Source organism: Theropithecus gelada, chromosome 3, assembly GCF_003255815.1.
Source record: "Theropithecus gelada isolate Dixy chromosome 3, Tgel_1.0, whole genome shotgun sequence".
Taxonomy (NCBI): domain Eukaryota; kingdom Metazoa; phylum Chordata; class Mammalia; order Primates; family Cercopithecidae; genus Theropithecus; species Theropithecus gelada.
In genome coordinates this window covers 155,744,605-155,765,128 of record NC_037670.1, presented here as the reverse complement: position 1 = coordinate 155,765,128, position 20,524 = coordinate 155,744,605, and the positions used below count along the sequence as shown (strand labels likewise).

Here is a 20,524-nt window from a genome sequence, read left to right as displayed (position 1 = left end):
TTTTTTTTTTTCTTTTTCTTTCTTTTTTTTTTTTTTTTTTTGAGACGGAGTCTAGCTGTGTCACCCAGGCTGGAGTGCAGTGGCGCGATCTCGGCTCACTGCAAGCTCCGCCTCCCGGGTTCACGCCATTCTCCTGCCTCAGCCTCTTAGTAGCTGGGACTACAGGCGCCCGCCACCACGCCCGGCTAGTTTTTTTTTTTGTATTTTTAGTACAGACGGGGTTTCACCATGTTAGCCAGGATGGTCTCCATCTCCTAACCTCGTGATCCACCCACCTCGGCCTCCCAACGTGCTGGGATTATAGGCGTAAGCCACCGCGCCCGGCCTCATGAATTATTTTCTACACGTGTCCCTGATTAACAGCTGTAGTTGTATGTTAGACTTTCAAAAGCTCATTTCTATATATGCCTGTTCCCATAAAATTCACAAATAAATTCACACCTAGAACATATCTGATAAATGGGCAAGGTTGTTTTAATGCTCTCTTCATATATTTTATTTTATTTTATTTATTTTTTTGAGACGGAGTCTCACTCTGTTGCCCAGGCTGGAGTGCACTGGCTGTGATCTTGGCTCACTGCAAGCTCCGCCTCCCGGGTTCACGCCATTCTCCTGCCTCAGCCTCCCCAGTAGCTGGGGTTACAGGCACCCGCCACCACACCCAGCTAATTTTTTGTATTTTTAGTAGAGACAGGGTTTCACCGTGTTAGCTAGGATGGTCTTGATCTCCTGATCTTGTGATCTGCCTGCCTTGGCCTCCCAAAGTGCTGGGATTAGAGGCACGAGCCACCCCGCCCAGCCTCTTCATATATTAATAAGAGATATGTCATACGGCAAATCACAATATAGATAGCTGTAGTACAGAATACAACTTTGGAGTGCTTTTCTGTTTAAATATTATATGGAACATGAGCAGTTTAGTGATATAACTGAAATCAAGTTTATTACAGGTAATAACTCTCCTCACTCAACAGTCAGACAACTCATACTTACGTATCTTAGAGCTCTCAGCCTTTCCTTTGTTAAATTCAGAATGTTCATCAAGTCACAAACCATTAGTTTGTTACTATACTATGATTACCTCACATGCCAGCCAACATTTGTTTCAAAAGCACTACTGTCTTTCTAATTCAGTACCCATTTTTGCAATTTAAAAAATGTTATTGCACTTTATAAATGGAAAACAGAAATACAAAAGCCTACCAGTAATATTAATCCACTTGAAACAATAATGGGCATCAGATTAGCCAGACGAAGAAAACTTCAGATACTAGATTTAACCAGTTTAAGCATAAACGAAATGCTGAGAAAACAGTTTTTAAAATCACATCAAAAGGCAAAAGTAAAGGAGCCAATTATGGATTTATTGACTCTCACCTCTAAATTCACCCTTTTTTCCTCCTCTTTGAAAATGGATTTGGGCCCTTTATTTTTCCTTTACCAGCTGGCACAATGTTAAGCTGTGTCAGTAAGAGGGGGCAGGAGTCATCGCAGCAAGTAAGGGTTTTTTGTCATTGGGTTTTTTTGTTTTTGTTTGGCTTCTTGGTTCAGGTATGCTTGGCCTGCATGCTCTTGCAGCATACATAGCTTCTCCAGCTCTTCATTCCTGCCATACAGATTTCTCCAGCATCAGGCTCCAGCAGCATATACAGCTTCAATGCCCAGTTCCTGTGCCTGAGCAGCTTCTCTAGCACCAGGTTCCTGCATCTGAATGCAGACTAATTATGGATATTTTTGCACTTACTCTCTTGACAATCAGCAAGGCTGTTCAAACTAATGACTTCAACTGAGTCTTTCTTTAGCTAAGATAAATTTTCCTCTATTTTTTTCCTTTCATTTCTATTTTTTTTTCTAATCCTTTTCTAGGCCTATTATTAGGTAGAAGGTGCAGGGCTGCTATATACAATTATGCAGGTTGCACCGTGCACTAGAAGATCCCACTGAAGAGTGAAAGCTGAAATTCAGCCTGTGTCCCACCCATCAGGTCCTGAATCCCGGTCAAAGAGCATCATCTGCTCATTAAGCCACATGTCCTGAAGGTGAGAAGGCGGACCTTCTGGATCAAGGCTAGCCTCCATGTTCAATTTTTCATTAATATTTTCCTATCTTTTTGCTTTTGTTTAGATTTCAAGTCTTTTCTATCTATACATGTAACTATATAATAAATACATATGTATATGTAATTATATAAAAACAATAACTTTTGTAGGATCTTCATCATAGTCTAGTACTTTGGGCCTAGGCCCAAAATAATAGGTTATTTTATAACCTAGGAGCATCAGAATTTTTGAAAGATTCGCAAGTAACTTGAATGTACAAACTGCTGTCAGTTAATGGTGCACAAGCTTTTCTGCTCAAGTACCCTCTAAATTAATTTTGAAAATCTATGCACATCCTCAACATTTTTTAGTTGCAAAATGTTTCATACCTTATAATTATCACAAAGGTTGTGATTTCCAGCGTACTTTAAATTTTTTTTTTTTTTTTTTTTTTTTGAGACGGAGTCTCGCTTTGCCGCCCAGGCTGGAGTGCAGTGGCCGGATCTCAGCTCACTGCAAGCTCCGCCTCCTGGGTTCACGCCATTCTCCTCCTGCCTCAGCCTCCCAAGTAGCTGGGACTACAGGCGCCCGCCACCTCGCCCAGCTAGTTTTCTGTATTTTTAGTAGAGACGGGGTTTCACCGTGTTAGCCAGGATGGTCTCGATCTCCTGACCTCGTGATCCGCCCGTCTCGGCCTCCCAAAGTGCTGGGATTACAGGCTTGAGCCACCGCGCCCGGCCAATTTTTTTTTTTTTTGAGACTGAGTCTCGCTCTGTCGCCAGGCTGAAGTGCAGTGGCGCAATCTTGGCTCAATGCAACCTCCGCCTCCCGGGTTCAAGAAACTCTCCTGCCTCAGCCTCCCGAGTAGCTGGGATTACAGGTGTGCACCATCATGCCCAGCTAACTTTTGTATTTTTAGTAGAGACAGGGTTTCACCATGTTGGCCAGACTGGTCTTGAACTCCTAGCCTCAACTTACCCGCCCTGGCCTCCCAAAGTGCTGGGATTACAGGCATGAGCCACCACACCTGCCCAAATATTGTTAATTTTTAATAAAGTTGTTATATATGCTCTTTTAAAAGCATCAATAGAATAAAAATACCATCATCTGTTTTTTAAATGAACAGCCACTTCTTATACAGTCAAAAGTTTATATCATCTTGGTTTCTCCTTAAACTTCCCCCACAGACTTTTCCAAAATGTAATATATGCTGGAAGGTCTTTCATTTTTCACTCCATATGACTTCTTTGAGAAAATGCCATGTAAATTAAGATTAAGCTTTTTTTATTTTTCATCATGAGATCAAGTGATTTTAAAAATTTCTTCTGGATGTTGTTATCAATTTCGTAAACATATTACTGACCAAAACAATATAAATATATTAAAAACTTTGACAGATAATGATTAAGTATAAAGGTATTAGAGATGATTCTCAAAGACACGTGTACTTTCAAAACAATTATCTCATGTATATATGAACAAATATCACTGCTAGAATCAAATGGGATTCAACATCAACTCTATAGTTATTTTTAAATTTTTTTTTTTGAGACACAGTCTCGCTCTGCTGCCCAGGCTGGAATGCAGTGGCATGATCATAGCTCACTGCAGCCTCAAATTCCTGGGCTCAAGTGATCTTCAAGCCTCAGCCTCTCAAGTAGCTAGAACTACAGGAGCACACCACCACACCTGACTAATGTAATGTTTTGTAGAGAAGAGGTCTTGCTATGTTACCCAAGCTATTCTCCAACTCCTGGACTCTATGATCCTCCCTTGCTCACATAAATAAATACAAGGCAACAGAAGGAATCTCTGTTACTACAGTTTGAGAATTCAAAACCTGAAAACCCAAAATCAGAAATGTTCCAAAATCTGAAAACTTTTTGAGTTCTGACCTGACACTGCAAGAAAATGCTCATGGGAGCATTTCAGATTTCAAATTTCAGATTAGGGATGCTCAATTGCTAAGTATATATTAACATAATGCAAATATTCCAAAATCCTAAAAATTCCAAAATCCAAAACACTTCTGGTCTTAAGCATTTCAAGTAAGGGATACTCAACCTGGACTGTTCCTGTACTGCTAATTTTTTTTTTTACCACCTTCCAAATTATATGCCAAAAATCACGTAACGAGCTATCATTAAAAATTATTTATGATCAGTCCAGGTGTGGGGGCTTACGCCTGTAATCCCAGCACTTTGGGAGGGCAAGGCAGGCGGATCACCTGAGGTCAGGAGTTCAAGACCAGCCTGGCCAACATGGTGAAACCCCATCTCTACTAAAAATACAAAAAAAAATTAGCCAGGCGTAGTGGCATGTGCCTGTAATCCCAGCTACTCAGGAGGCCAAGGCAGGAGAATCGCTTGAATCCAGGAGGTGGAGGTTGCAGTGAGCCAAGATGGCACCACTGCACTCCAGCCTGGGCAACAGAGCAAGATCCGGCTCAAAAAAAAAAAAAAATTATCTATGATTTATCAACTGACAAATTGATTAGGTCCTCCTTTTATTTTGTTTAAAAGAATTGAGAACCACCTTTTTTGCATTTAACAAACAACCAGCAATGACAATACTGCTGGTGAATAGACCACATTTTTGAGGAGCAAGGGCATAAGCCACAGGCATGTTCTTAGGCAGATCAATTTTAGGAAAGAATACACAAGAACAGTAAGACTTAGGAAACTGAGTATTTTAAAACTATTTTTGCCCGCGTACCCAGTGGAAGGTCTACATGTAATCCCAGGGATAAGCATGCCTGAATTTGAAGATGCTCAAAATTAGCTACTAAAAACTGAAACTGCTGGGTCATAAGAGTACTTAAAATTTTAATTTTAAATTATAGACTTAACTTTATTCACATCACTTTTCTATTAAAAAATCCTTTGATGGCTCCTCACTTTAAAAAAACAAAGGAACTCACTAACATGGGACACAGGATCCTATATAATTTGTGTTTATAATCAAAGCAATTCACACAAACACAATTATCCATTTTTTTCTTATTTAAAAGTAGTATTTGTTATTTGCTAAAATAAGATAATATTTAACATTTCAGGCAATACCCAAAGAAAAGACACTTAAAAAATAAAAATCACCCCAATTACTACAACCCAGAGATAATCACTTAATATTTTGGTAAATCTCCTTAAAATCTTTTCTATATATACAGGCATACAAATCGTGTGTGTTTTTAAAATATAAATTGAATCAAACCATTTTAAAATCAGGGTTTTTTTTGCTGTTTTCTCTTTTATATGCCATTGTATCTGAAGCATTTTCTCTACATCATTAAAAAATATTCTAAAATTTACATGTGGCAGCCCAATATCCCATCATAATTCAAGGATATACCAAAAGACTGTCTCATTAAATCCAATAAATCTCAGGGCAACACATCTCTAACAACAGCATTAGATATCTGCTAGAAGATTAATCCACAATTCACACATTCTCAGATTTATATAAAAATAAGTGCTCCCTGTATGCCCCAGAAAAGCAGGTTAAAATATCATAAAAGATATCTTAATTTCCTCAAAAGAGTAAAATAAAATTCAAAGAGTTCTGTTTTCAATATATTTAATTTTTTTACAGAGAGTAGTACATCCCCTAAATGCATTTGTGATAAGTGCTTATTATCTTCTGATATGCAGAATCATAAAGAAACTATAAATAAACAGAAGGGAGTTCACTGACAAATAACGAGGAGAATAAATGTTAATTACGCAGAGAGGAAAGTGGCAAGTGACTCTGGAACAGTATCAGTCAAGTTACCTTCAATAAACACAATATAATACTGTAACTGTGAAATAAATCTTAACAATAACTGAAAAGACTTACTAAAAGCATTAAAAAGGATGAATGTGGAAAGAAATAAGGACAAGGACACCATTTCATATATACAAAGTCTAAGAAAGAAGTACACGATCAAGGACCCAGTCCATTAAGTGCCTTGTATAAACTTTAGGGAAAAGTCTACCTCCAAGCATCTTTCTGGTTATGATATGCTACACTAGCCAATTTCCTAAATTGGAGCTGCTGAATATGCACAGGGGTAAGGATAAATTCCTACATTCAAGAAATGCAAAAAATGGCAAAAGAAATTAAATCAGTACCCAAAGGAAGGCATAGCTCATTTACCTCTTTCAAAGTCTCCCCTCAAGCCTTCCTCAACAGTGGAAGCGCAATTCTCTGAATTTCAGTTCTGCAGCATTTACTGCTTTTGTCACTTACTCATACTTAGCCTTTGCTACCTCCTATTGAACCATGTATGGAAAGTGTATCACCAGAGTTTCTTTCTTCTACCTTCTAACAGATCAGGCTATCATCTGGAATCAGTAAGCACCTAATAATCTGTTTATGGTAAAAACAGGAATTTGAAAAGCCGTAATACCACTATATAGCAATAAAAATGTACGTTTTTTAAAAAGGTTTGTCTTTAACCTGTCACCCATCATAGCATTTTAGGTTGTAGAAAACAGAGATCTCCATAGATGCCAAAGACTTAAACTTTCAGACCTAGATGTATGAATTTTCCAATCATCTGAAATTCTAAGCTCTGGAAGAAACTATTTTGTTAAACTAGAAGTTATTTTCAGCTCTTGAAAAATCTATGTCTCTCACTTCCCAGTCATCAATGCTGAAAGAAACAAATAGAAAAAGATTAATTTGTTTTAAAAAAAACCTATTCTCATTTTGTATAAGGAAAGAATTCATAAACAAATTTCACTGCTTCCAAAAATGTCTCCCATTTGATATTTCACATATACACAAACAATATACATTTTAGGAAAAAACACACGACTTTCAACTACTGTCCCCAGCATGAACTGCTTAGCAAAGTATCATATGTGTACCTATGTGTGTACATGCCTGTACATTGATAGGTAAATATCTTCAAAGATGAAGGCAGGGAGCTAATTCACGTATTCTCAAGAAAAATAAGGAACACAAAGGACTAGCTAAACTGTCACAGAAAATTCTCAAAGTAATACATTTGAAGTCAAGCAATTTGCTATCTAATCCCAAATGATCACTTTCCTTACAGGGCTTCAATTCATACGCATTAAACGGTTTCTTGACACTACATAACAGAAAAAAAAAATCAACAAAAAAATCTGGCAGTTTCTCCAATAACTAAATCATAGAGTCAGCAAATGACCCAGAAATTCCACTGCTAGACATATACCCAAGAAATGACAACATGTCCACAAAAAACTTGTATGAATGTTTATTATAGCAGCATTATTCATAATAGCCTGTAAGTGGATATAATCCAAAGGTCTATCAACTAATGCAGGGATCCCAAACCTCCAGGCCACAGACCAGTACCGGTTCCTGTTAGGAACTGAGATGCACAGCAGGAGGTGAGTGGCGGTGGGTTAGCAAGCATTACTGCCTGAGCTCTGCCTCCTGTCAGATCAGCGTAGGCATTAGATTCTCATAGGAGCACCATCCCTACATGCAAGGGATCTAGGTTGGGTGCTCCTTACGAGAATCGTTGTTGTTGTTGTTGTTGTTGCTGTTCTGGTTTTGTTCCTTATAAGAATCTACTGCCTGATGATCTGAAATGGAACGATTTCATCCTGAAACCATCCTCCCCGCTTACCCCGATCCATGGAAAAACTGCCTTCCACAAAGTCAGTCCTTGGTGCCAAAAAGGTTGGGGACCACTGAACTAACGAATGGCTAAACATACTGTGGTATATCGATACAATAGAATACTTACCAGCCATAAAAATGATGTAGTACAGATACATGATACAATATTGATGAACTTTGAAAACAATATCCTAAATGGAAGCCAATCACAAAAGGCCATATATTGTATGATTCCATTTATAGAAAAAGTCTGAAATAGGCAAATCTATAGACACCAAGAGTAGTTTAGTGGTTGCTCAGAGATGGAAGAGTAAGTGGATAATAGCCAAAGGCTACAGTTTTCCTTGAGATTATGAAAATGTTCTAAAATTGACTGCAATGACGGTCACATCTGTGAATGTATAAAAAATCCATTGAATTGAATACCCTAAAGTAGAATTGTATGGTATATAAATTACATCTCAAAAACACTGTTACATGGAAAAAAAAAAAAATCAACCAATAAATAATTATGTTCAAAGAATTAGAGGAAATGATCCCTATCTTAAAATTAATAAAAATACAGATACTCAAAAACTATTAGGCAAATCAGATTCTGTAATAAACTGCACTCTACAAATTTTTCAAAGTCTCATTAAAAATATTACCTATAAAATCATAACTTCATAATAAAAATCATTTAAAACTCAACAATTTAAATAAAAAGCTTTCTATTGTTACAAGTCTTTCCAAATATAATACCTCCACCCTAGAGACAACCAATTTCACTCAAGACACTCTCAGATTTTGCTGAAACTCATTGAAAAAAAATACAGAATGGACTTAAAACTATGTCACTAATGTGACATTCTGAATATGGCCAATATGACACCTTACAGTCCTAAACCAAAACTGCACTAAAAAGAGAAAAGTAATCAAAATGGCTAGTTAATTCACTCATTTACTCATTTAATAAATATCATGCTTGGACTACAATGATGAAGGAAAATTCCATACATTCTATGGAGTTTTTGGTATATTTGGGAAGACAGCTATTAATCAAGTAATTATACATTTTAATACATTATACATTTTAATACAGGAATAATTATACATTTTAATACTGGAAGCCAGGCATGGTGGCTCACGCCTGTAATCCCAGCACTTTGGGAGGCCAAGGCAGGTGGATCACCTGAGGTCAGGAGTTTGAGGCCAACATGATGACACTCCGTCTCTCCTAAAAATACAAAAATTAGCCAGGTGTGGTAGTGCGCACCTGTAGTCCCAACTACTCAGGAGGTTGAGGCAGGAGAATTATTTGAACCTGGGAAGCGGAGGTTGTAGTAAGCCAAGACTGCACCACTGCACTCCAGCCTGGGCGACAAAGCAAGACTTCATCTCAAAAAAGAAAAAAAAAGCTGTAATTACAAACTGTAAAAAATGATCGACAGGTACTTGTTGCTATGAAAACATTTAACTGTAGGGCCAGGGGAGTGGGTGCCAGATCAATTGGGAAAGGGGGGTCGGGCAGGATTTCCTGAGAAAGTGACATTTTAGCTGACAGCTGAAGAATAAACAGGAGTTAGATTTTATGACTTTTCTGATGCAACTTCTTAATCAAAAGGGAAAAGGGAAGAAAAAGGACAGTGACAGGAAGGGAAAACAAACGTATCCAGGATTGTTTAAAGTAGCTTATTATAGCATTTCTATGTATATAAGACAACTTCCTTAACAACAAATACATAGGTGATATTGGCCATAATATTAGTCATACTAAAAAAAAAAGTAGGAATATTTTTAAAGTATTAAATACTAACATTTACAAAAACCAAAGTTTACACCAAACCCAAGTATCTTCTTTCTAGACCTACATCTTCACAGAAATATAAGATTCCATAAAAGTTCTAACAAAAAGGTAGATAATTTAAAAATCTTATTACATGAAGGGAAATACTATACTTAGAGATTAAACTCTCAATTTTCTTTTTTTTTTTTTTTTTGAGACTGAGTCTCACTCTGTCACCCAGGCTGGAGTACAGTGGCACAATCTCAGCTCGCTGCAACCTCTGCCTTCTGGGTTCAAGCAATTCTCATGCCTCAGCCTCCCAAATAGCTGGGAGCACAGGCATGCACCACCACGTCCTGCTAATTTTTGTATTTTTAGTAGAGATGGGGTTTCACTATGTTAGCCAGGCTGAATTCCTGACCTCAAGTGATCCGTCCACCTCCGCCTCCCAAAGTGCTGGGATTACAGGCATAAGCCACTGCACCTGACCAACTCTCAATTTCCTAACCTTATAAACAAGTAAGTCTCAAAAGAAATGTGCAAATCACCAACAAAACCAAAAGTAAAATCTCATTTTAACTCTTAATAAACATTTAAAACAACTGCTTAACAATCACTTTTCAGCCTTTTGGCTAAGATCAAGAATAAAACAACTGCTAACAAATCATGTTATAGTTAGTTGACCCTTGAACAATGCGGGGCCTAGGGGCGCCAACTCCCATGCGGTTGAAAAAGCCATGTATGACTTTTGACTCCCATAAAACTTAACTGCTAATAGCTTACTGTTGACCAGAAGCCTTATCAATAACATGAAGGGCCAATTAACACGTATTTCATGTGTTACATGTATGACATACTTACTGTATTCTTACAACAAGCTAGAGAAAGGAAAATGTTATCAAGAAAATTAAAAGAAAGAGAAAAAATATTTACTATTCATTAAATGGAAGTGGATCATCACAAAGGGTCTTCATTCTTGTCATCTTCACGTTGAGTAGGCTGAGGAGGAGAAAGAGAAGGGATCGACCTTTCTGTTTCAAGGTGGCAGAAGCAGAAGAAAATCATGTATAAGTGGACCTGCAAATTCAAATCCATGTTGTTCAAGGGTCAACTGTATTTATGTTCCAAAATTCTTTCCCATCAGATAGCAAGAATAAGCAGTTAATGAAGGAAAACACTGAGCAAGAGACAAAGAACTCTGGGGATCAAGTCTTACATTATTACATTAATATAACCATGAGAAACTCATAGGCCTATAAGATATAACACTATTCCAAAAGAACTAAACACAGAAAGATTTCTGCTTTTGAATATGACGGAACAGTCTGTAGCAGACCAACACTCCCTCTTGAATAGAAAACCTGTATTAAATAGGGAGAAAGTTCTTAAAATATCAGAGACTTTCTGAGATAGCTAAGAACTCACTGAAACTTTCTGAGGTGACAAGAAACTCACTGAAGGGTATCTCACATTCTGTGCAGCTTTCCCTTTCAAGACATGTCACCTATTTCTTTAATGGCACAGGACAAGAGGGTGGGAAGCCAAAAAAGGACAGCCACTAGGAGGCAGAGAAGTCAGCAAAGTTTTTGGCAATTTCATGGGAGTAGGGGGACAAAACTTGGTAGCTAAGTCTTGAGGAGTCAAGATCCCATAGTGATCTTGTGAAGGCACAGAAGAACAAATCTGACACTCAGTACTGATTTTCCTCTTGAGGGATTTGTCAGCTTTTAAACTACACATAGCAAAAGGCTAAAAAGCCAGCAGAAAGCAATTAAAAAGGAAGAAGGAGCTTTTAAAGCTCTCATGGGTCCGGAGAAAAAAAAAGGCTGGAGAAGCCCTAAAAACACCCTATCTCTTAACTGAGATCTCTAGGGCACTAACAAGTTGGAAGCCAACTACAGGTAGAACAAGGTTTATAAGGCTGAAAACCTAATCTCAAGTCAGCTCAGTCCTTGACAGTTGCAGTGATCTCTACCTGCCTGCAAGAAGATGGGTGAATCTGAAGATATGTGAATCCTATCTGGGGAAATGTATCATTATAGATACAAAATGTGTATCTAAAATTCTGCACATAATGTCTGGCACTCAATCAAAAAGTTGCCTAATAATAATTATTACTATTATGTTATCCACATATAATAGTATATATAATGTACAATAGAATATATAATTAACATACGTTAATATACAAATATATTAACTATTATTATTATTTGACCTAACAAGATGCTAAACCAAAAGGAAAAAGATGATGGAAACAGGCCTATAGGTGATCCAGATACTGGAGTTTTCAGACACAGACTTTAAAGCAATTTGATTAATATGCTCAAAAAATACATGACTTTCACATGAGAATCAGAATCTATCTTAAAAAGAGAAAACCAAATAAAAATTCTAAAACTAAAAAATACTATAAAATTAAGAATAGACGGTTCTAAAAAGCAGGTTGGACATAGTTAAATACAGAATAAATGAACTGAAATACAGTCAAGTAAAAACAATCTAGAATGGAGTAAGAGGACGAAAAAAATTATAAAAATAACAGAAGAGAGCAAGAGACATATGGGGGATGATAAAAAGTATAATAAAGATTTAATTGGAGTCACAGAGGAAAGCAGACAAAAATGGGGCAGAAACAGTATTTTTCAAAGGTCAAAATTTTTTCACAACTGATCTCATACTACAAATTCAAGAGGTACTCTTCAAACAGAGTACAAACAAAACCATTCTTAGGTGCATCACTGAAAAGCTGTTTAAACGTAAAGAAAAAGAGAAAGACAAAAAGAAAGGCAGCTGAACAAGAAAGTCACATTACCTTCCAAGAAGCAACAATAAGTCTGACAGCTGATTTTTCAACAGAAACAATGGAAGCTAGAAAACAATGAACTGAGACCTTTAAAGTGCTTCAAGAAATAACAGCTAATAACGCAGAACTCTACAGTCAGTTAATATATTCTTCCAAGATGAAAATAAATGAATTTCAAACAAGCAAAAACTGAGAATTCAGTACCACCAAACTCCCCAAAAGGAGCTCTTCAGACAGAGGAAAATTAATCTCAGATGGAAGCATGTAAATACAAAAGGAAATAAAGAACAATGGAAAGGGTAAATATTAACTGTACAAAATAACAGTCTCTGGATTTAAATGTAGACTTGAAATGCATGGCAATGACAACATAAAAGCAGGAGAATGATAAATGCTATTAAAGTTTTCTAGGGTCCTAACAATGTCTGAGATGTTTTTCAAAATCCTAATGAATATGCAACTCTAATGTACCACAAGAATGCTTGTGGTAATCTAGTGTAACCACCAAAAGAACAGTAACAGAATATATAACAAGCTATTAAAGGGAGGAATAAAATAAAATTTTTTAAAACACTTGATTAATTCAAAAGAAGGCAACAATGGAGAGAAAATAGAATATAGAACCAGTACGACAAACAGAAAACAATAAAATGATAGCCATAAACCCAAATTTATCAATAATTATATTTACTGTTAATGAGCTAAATACACTTCAGATTTAATTGAAAACAGGCAAACAAAAATCTGTTTATTCTTAACAAGAAACAGACCTCAAATATAAAGCTACAGAAGCATTAAAAGCAAAAAGGAGAGGGAAAGTTATACCACACAAGCAAACAGTTGCCAAAATAAAGCAGGTGTGGCTATACTAAGACGACTTTGAGGCGAGAGACAAGTATTACTAGACATAAAAAGGGACATGTTATAACGATAAAGAGTCAATATACTAGAAAGATATGTTTGTATGTGCCTAGTAATATGACTTCAAAATACATAAAGCATACAGTTTAGTTCTTTATAGAACTAAAAGGAGAAATACACAAATCCACAATCACAGTAAGACACATTTAACACTTAACCTCAAGACACCTCTCTGTAATGAATAGAGAAAAGGCAAAAAAGATTCAGTAAGGATAGAGAAGATTTGAACAACACAATTACACAATTCACAAACTTGAACTTAACAAAGTACAGAGAAGACAGTAGTTAATAGCAGAATGCATAGTCTTTTCAAGGGTACATAAACATTTATAAAAAGGCTGAGCCATAAAATAAGTATCAATAAAGGTTTAAAACCATCCACAGTGTGTTCTCTAATCATAGTGAAATTAAGAAATTAGTAACAGAAAGATAACTAGCAAATCCCCAAATGTTCAAAAAGTAAGCAATATACTTGTTAAAAAAAAAAAAAAAAAAAAAAAAAACCCACAGGTCAAAGAATAAGCCAAAATAAAATTTGAAAAACATTTTTGCATAAATGACAACGAACATGTAACATACCAGAACTTGTGGGATACAGCTAAAATGAGCTGAGAGGAAACCCTACACTCTTATGACTAAACATAGCCTAGTTTTCCAATTATTATTAACTACCAATTCAAAATATAAGTTATGTTAGGGTATTTTAATCTAATTAACTGCCATTCAACAACTTTTTAAATGACAGATTTATATTAGACTACTTAAATTATTACTAGATAATGACTATAAATGATATTTCCTTTCTCTTTGTATACTTTTTAAAACATGGATTAATCTTAATAAGTAACATTTCATCATAAGCAAAACCCATTAAACAATATCTTTATCTACAGTATGAATATATATATATATATATAGTATTATACAGAATGTTGCTTTGACTTCATGGATTTTTACAAATATTCATAACCAAGTCATGAAGTTCTCACTAAACAACAAAAAAATTTTTTTCTAACTGAAACATCTCCCCAATGTGCAAAGATGTTAAGAAGTATTTTCTTCAAAAGTCCCCCATATTAATAGATGATAATACTTCTGGACTTCTAGAGCTTTATCTGACCACCCCTTAATAAGCAACAATGTACAGAATCAGCCATTCACAAAACAAGCCCTGGGAAATCCAGTAGTAGAGAAGGTACCCGGATGAACTATCCTAAGATTGAACCAATAAAGACCTAAAAATTTTATAAATTTTCCACTCTATCGTCCCTTATCAGAGATTTCTAACAAATGATATTATAAACAAATAGTTATTAGGGATCTCTAAATTCTCAACTGTTCATTCTTTGAAACATTTTATACATATTAAAATGTCTATTATAAATAGCTGTATCTCTATAGACTATGTAAAGTCTAGAAAATCTTTCATATTTCCAAAAATGATTTTTGAATGACTGAAATACAGCAAACTCATTGCCACAAGTGGCTGAAATGTATCTTATTTACATGTAAAACATCACAAAGTATTTGTATCAGGCCAAAAATCATTTATTAAAAACCTATTTAAATATTTACCTAAAAGTTAATGCAAATAATAGGACCATTTACCCATCTGCCCAAAAAACTGTACATAAACCTCTCAACATTTATTTGATCAAGATAAGAAGTATTTCTACAGAAGAAACTGATGCTCAGAAAAGAATCATAACTTGCCAAAAGTCACAAATATCTAATTCTAGGAATCAGCTCTGCAGACTCAAATTATCATCCTGAGTTTACCTAATACATTTCTTCCATCCTGAGTGTTTTTATTTTTCTGAATTTCTAAGAGTCCCAGACTGAAAAATACAGAACTTTCAGTGGCCAGTAGATTCCCAAGCAAGGCCAGTGTCTTTAAATCTCAGTTTAAGATAGGAAGAAAAGGAAGGGCATAATAGTCTCTAGTCTCCTGGGAGTTGCATGCCTCCAAACTAGGGGTTCACAAATTCTAGGTTGCAGGAGCCTATAGAATTATTGTAACAAGACCTCAAATCCATTTGCATAACCACCATTATCTGTACACCAAATACACAATAAATTTCATAAATATGTTCTATTTTCAACCAGACGTGATTAGTAAAATCAAAATTCACTTAAAAGCTAAAATAAAGGGATAGAGGACGAAGAAACAAAAAAGTTATTGGGAGCATTATCACTTTTGAATTATATAAGCAATCTCTAGACATCTCTAAGGACCTGTCTCTGATTTAAACATGTTTTCTTCCAAATTACCAAGGACAATGCCAAAATGAACCCAGAGTAGTCCACACAGATAGAAGGAAAATAAACTGATATCTTTAATCCAGCAACTCAACATCTAGGAATTTATCACCAATGAGTTCAAAATTTTTTTCCAGGCTATGCACAGTGGCTGTAATCCCAACACTTTGGGAGGCCAAGGTGGGAGGATCACCTGAGGTCAAGAGTTCGAGACCAGCCTGACCAACATGGAGAAACCCCGTCTCTACTAAAAATACAAAAAATTAGCTGGGTGTGGTGGCACATGCCTGTAACCCCAGCTACTCGGGAGGCTGAGGTAGGAAAATCGCCTGAACCTGGGAGGCAAAGGTTGAGGTGAGCCGAGATCATGCCATTGCATTCCAGCCTGGGCAACAAGAGCAAAACACCATCTCAAAAAAAAAAAAAAAAAAAATTTCTATAAAGCAAAATTACCTCATGACTCATAATGGTCAAACAACAACAAACACAAATGAAAATAAAATAAAGCCACAAAGCCTAAGTGTCTAATAACGGGACCAATTAAACAAAATGACATAAAGTCATTACATGGAATATAATGCATCCATAATAAATAAATTTTGGCTGGGCACAGTGGCTCACACCTATAATCCCAGTACTTTGGGGCACTTAGGTGGGAGGATCATTTGAGCCCAGGAGCTGGAGACCGGCCTGGGCAACATCGTGGGACCCCATCTCTACAAAAAATTTAAAAAGTTAGCCAGGCTTGGTTGGCTTGGTTGGGCATGGTGGCTCATGCCTGTAATCCCAGTACTTAGGGAGGCCGAAGCAAGTGGATCACCTGAGGTCAGGAATTCAAGACCAGCCTGGCCAAGATGGTAAACCCTGTCTCTACCAAAAATAAAAAAATTAACCAGGAGTGGTGGCGCACACCTGCAATCCCAGCTACTCAAGAGGCTGAGGCACAAGAATTGCTTGAACCCAGGAGGCGGAGTTTGCAGTGAGCCAGGATGGTGCCACTAAACTCCAGTCTGGGTGATAGACCAAGACTCTGTCTACAAAAAAAAAAAATTAGCCAGGCATGATGGCATGTGCCTGTAGTTCCAGCTACTTGAGAAACTGAGGCTGGAGGATCGCCTGAGCCCAGGAGGTCGAGGCTGCAGTGAACTATGATCATGCCACTGTGACAGAGCAAGACCCTGTCCCTTAAAAAAAAAAGACAATATAGAAGAATATTTAATAACATAAGGAAATATTTACTATTTGTTAAGGAGGAAAAGGCAAATACAGAACAGTAAACAGAGGACAAAAGTAAATTGAAAAACATATACATCTACAGTACAAGATCTGGAATGATAATCAGTATTTAAAGGGTGACTAGTGATCTTTAGGTAGTGTTATCAAGGTTAATTTAAATTTTGTTTATGTGGGTCCATATTTTACAAATATTCCATAACAAACGTAGAGCATTTTTTACATCAAAATATATATTAAAATATATATAAAGTATATTTTTATATATTACATAAAAAGTGTCTATTTTTTCTTTCTTAGACATGGGGTGTTGACGAGGTGCTGTCTTTTTCTTTTGTAGAGACAAAGAGGAAAGAAAAGAATATATATATACACATTTACATATTTTTTACGTAATAATATATAAATATGCATATATGTTTTATGTAACAAAAATATATAAATATTTATATATTTTTTTCCTTTTGTAGAGATGGGGTATTACTATGTTGCCCAGGCTGGTCTCAAACTCCTGGCCTCAAGTGATAGTCCTGCCTCAGCCTCCCAAAGTGCTAGGATTACAGGCATGAGCCACTGTGCCTAGCCTATATTCATTTTCAAATGTGAAATTTTAAAATTAGTTTTAAAAATAGTTGAAATAAATTCATCTTCTATTCTAGTGGTCAAATCATAACATTTGTACTCTGAACCATGAATCAATCACATGTTGACACAAGGTACTATTTTAAGTACTATTTGATTTTAAGTAATAAGACTAACAGGAAAAAGGTAAACACACTTAAAAATCTATCAGATTTTATCATCTAAATTATCTAAGTCATTCAATAATATGTAAACAAGATAAGAATCATTGTATACCAATGAAATTACCTAATATGTAAAAAATACTTTCAAAGTTTCTCCCTGTTCTCATGAGTATACTAAAATCTTACACATCAAGATAAAATCTATTTTTCCCTCTCTTGCTGGTCTAACCTTAGAGCACTTCTTATCTGTAATCTCAATTAGACATATACAATAGCCATGTATAATAATGAGCAGCTTTCGTAACAGAAGAAGTCAAAAGGCCCAAGATGAGAACCTTATCACCTACATTTTCTTCCTCCTCCTCATTATTATTATTATTATTGGAGATGGGGTCCCACTGTGTTGCCCATGCTGATCTCAAACTCCTGGGCACAAGTGATCCTCCAGACTTGGCCTCCCAAGTGCAGGGATTTCAGGTGTGAGCCACCCTGTCCTGCTCCTCTGACATTTTCAACTCTTAGACCTGGGCAAGTTAACTTACCTCTCTGAATCTCACTCTTCCTAGCTCTAAAACAGAATAATAATATTTATCTCATAGGGTTTCTGTGAAGACTACATCAAAGAACGCATGCTAAATGCTCAGTACAGAGCCTGAAGAATAGAAGGTACTCAATAAGTGGTGACTGTTATTAAAGTCACAATGCAATAGTTTTTAAGTCAGAAAACCTGTCAAGCCTCTGGAAAACTATATGACCCTGGGCAAGCTACTTACCCTGTATGGACCTCAGTTTCATCCTCTGCAAAACACACACACATATATAATACCTATCTTACAGGTATGTGCCAAGAATTAAACAAAACTGTATACAAAAAGCATCTTGCATATATTAAGTGCTCAACAAATTGTAGCTAGCATCATTATTAGGTACAAAAAAAATTTTGAGTACAGGGATTAGCAGTTTACAAAACATTTTTATGTATAAGAGTATATGTAATTCTATGAATTATTTAAATAAGTATATTTAATTCTTAAATTAGGTGTAAATTTCAGAAAAAAGTAAAATACAGGCAATCTCTTCTAAGCACACAAAAATAAAAGGCCTTTTTTTAAGTCTCAAAGTAAAAATGTGTTCCCTATAACTGGATCCCCTTTAACATTTTTAAAGTCCAAATAAATCAAAAAGAGTTGAAAGGGGAAATGTTTACTTTTTCTGCCTCTGGAAGAAGGGAAAAAAAATTCTAAGTCCTTAGAAAGAAAATAGAGATAAAATTGTTCAATTTTTTTTAATGACTTCACATTTCTTTACACAACTAAAACATAAGTGCCTTTAATACAAGAGCTCTTAAAGTTCTGATTTCCTGTACTATATATACCTTTGTGCAGAAGCAGTAAAACACTATAGTTAAAAACCACAGACTGTGGAGTCTGACTACCTTGATTCAAATTCTGGCTCCATCGTAGCTGTGTGACCTTAGGCAAGTTTTAACTTCTCCCTACCTGTTTCCAACATCTGGCAAATGGAGATTCCTCTTGGGACTGTGGTAAGGATTAAATGAGTTAATACACTTAAAAATGTTCATCAGAGAGCCTAGCAAATGGATGGCACATCACAACTGTTTACCATTTTTGTTACTGATTTATTACTGCCACCTCGAAATGCTTATATCTATGTTAACAAATACGTGCCACTTTGTGGACATTTCAACAAATGTCTTTACCTAAAATGAGACCTGTTTAAGAAGTACCTTAATATGGTTTCCACTGCCAATAAAGATACAGCAATTGCTGCTAGAGAGGATTTTAGGGCAAAGGTAAGTAAAGTCCATCCCTTTCTTACATCTTCTGTCACACAGAGGAGTAACATCTTTGCTTGCTAATAGAAGTTCAGAGCCAAGAGTTTTATAATTTAGGCATGACACACACCAACCCAGCAGACACAATATTCTCCAACATGTCATAGAGATTAAATAAGATATAGTAAATGGAAGTGTATGAAAGTTACATATGTATTAAATACTATTTTATGTATGTACTTGAGAAAATTGCAGCAATGTATTTCTCCAATCTCATATTGTTGCTTTCTAACTCCAAAACTAGTGTTCTGCCCACTGCAAACCAGGGGCCAGAGTAACAAGACACAAAGTCAGATTAAAGTTGCCATCACACTAAATCATTTCCTGCTTGAAATGTACTTTCTTAAAATGTCTGTACAACAGATAACGCAAATAGTACTTGTATTATCCAAGCCTCAGGCCTACACCAAAAATTTAAGGAGTGACATCCTGGAAATAGGCCAATTCAAGACCAGAAAAATGTCTCTACAATTAGATCAAACAATGCCACACCAATTCCCAACTGTCCATAATCCTAGCCTGAGTATAGAAAAAAGCTGAATAACTTCAGATTCAAGAACATGATAACCCAGAATATCACAGGTCAAGTACATAGGGCCACATTTCAACTCCAAGTACATGGCTGGAATGTTTACCTGGCTCACTAACTGAAAGTTGGGTTTCAGCATCAATCAGGGATACGGCCATGAATAGGCTACACAGGCCAGATCAAACCACAGGTCACTTGGCACCCTTCATTGGGCCAGATCCTACTGAATGCCAACCCTTGACCTGGTGAATAAAATGGGAGGCTGGCAGTCAAGACAGATTCTTCCAGTTGCAGCTCCATTTTGAGATTCTTCATTGATATAACCAGTGAAATCAAATTTGGATAAATGTGAAGAATTTCTCAAATATAGATGGAAAACTTACTTGAGTATGCTTCACAGATCTAGCCACTTTTTTGTTTAGCAAAATATTCAGTAAAATATATTATTCATTAATTTGTTTTGTTCATAAAATCGTTTCGGTCCTGTGAAATGGTTAGAGGAACAACTAGCATTTTTCTTCAGGATCTGCACAGCTCTTAAGCCTTTACTAAGCCAGTTTCTCCACTAGCACGTAAAATTGGAGTTAGATTTGCTCCTCCTTTCAAAAATAAGCCAAAGATAAATAAGATACTATGTAAGAGTATTTTCAGCATTTCAGAAGGAACTTGCTAGAGGAAAAAAAAAACAAACAAACCCTAACAATGCAACTGAACTCTTTTTTAACACCTAAATCAGGGATCAAGACAAAGCCGGTGTTGAAAATCAAATTCAT

At 36.0% G+C, this 20,524-nt stretch overlaps 1 protein-coding gene across 3 annotated transcripts in view; it reads right to left on the bottom strand.

The window, feature by feature from the left end:
* The window catches only part of MKLN1 (muskelin 1), a 375,585-nt gene that overhangs the window by 139,978 nt on the left and 215,083 nt on the right, over positions 1-20,524 (bottom strand). The window lies entirely within an intron of this gene.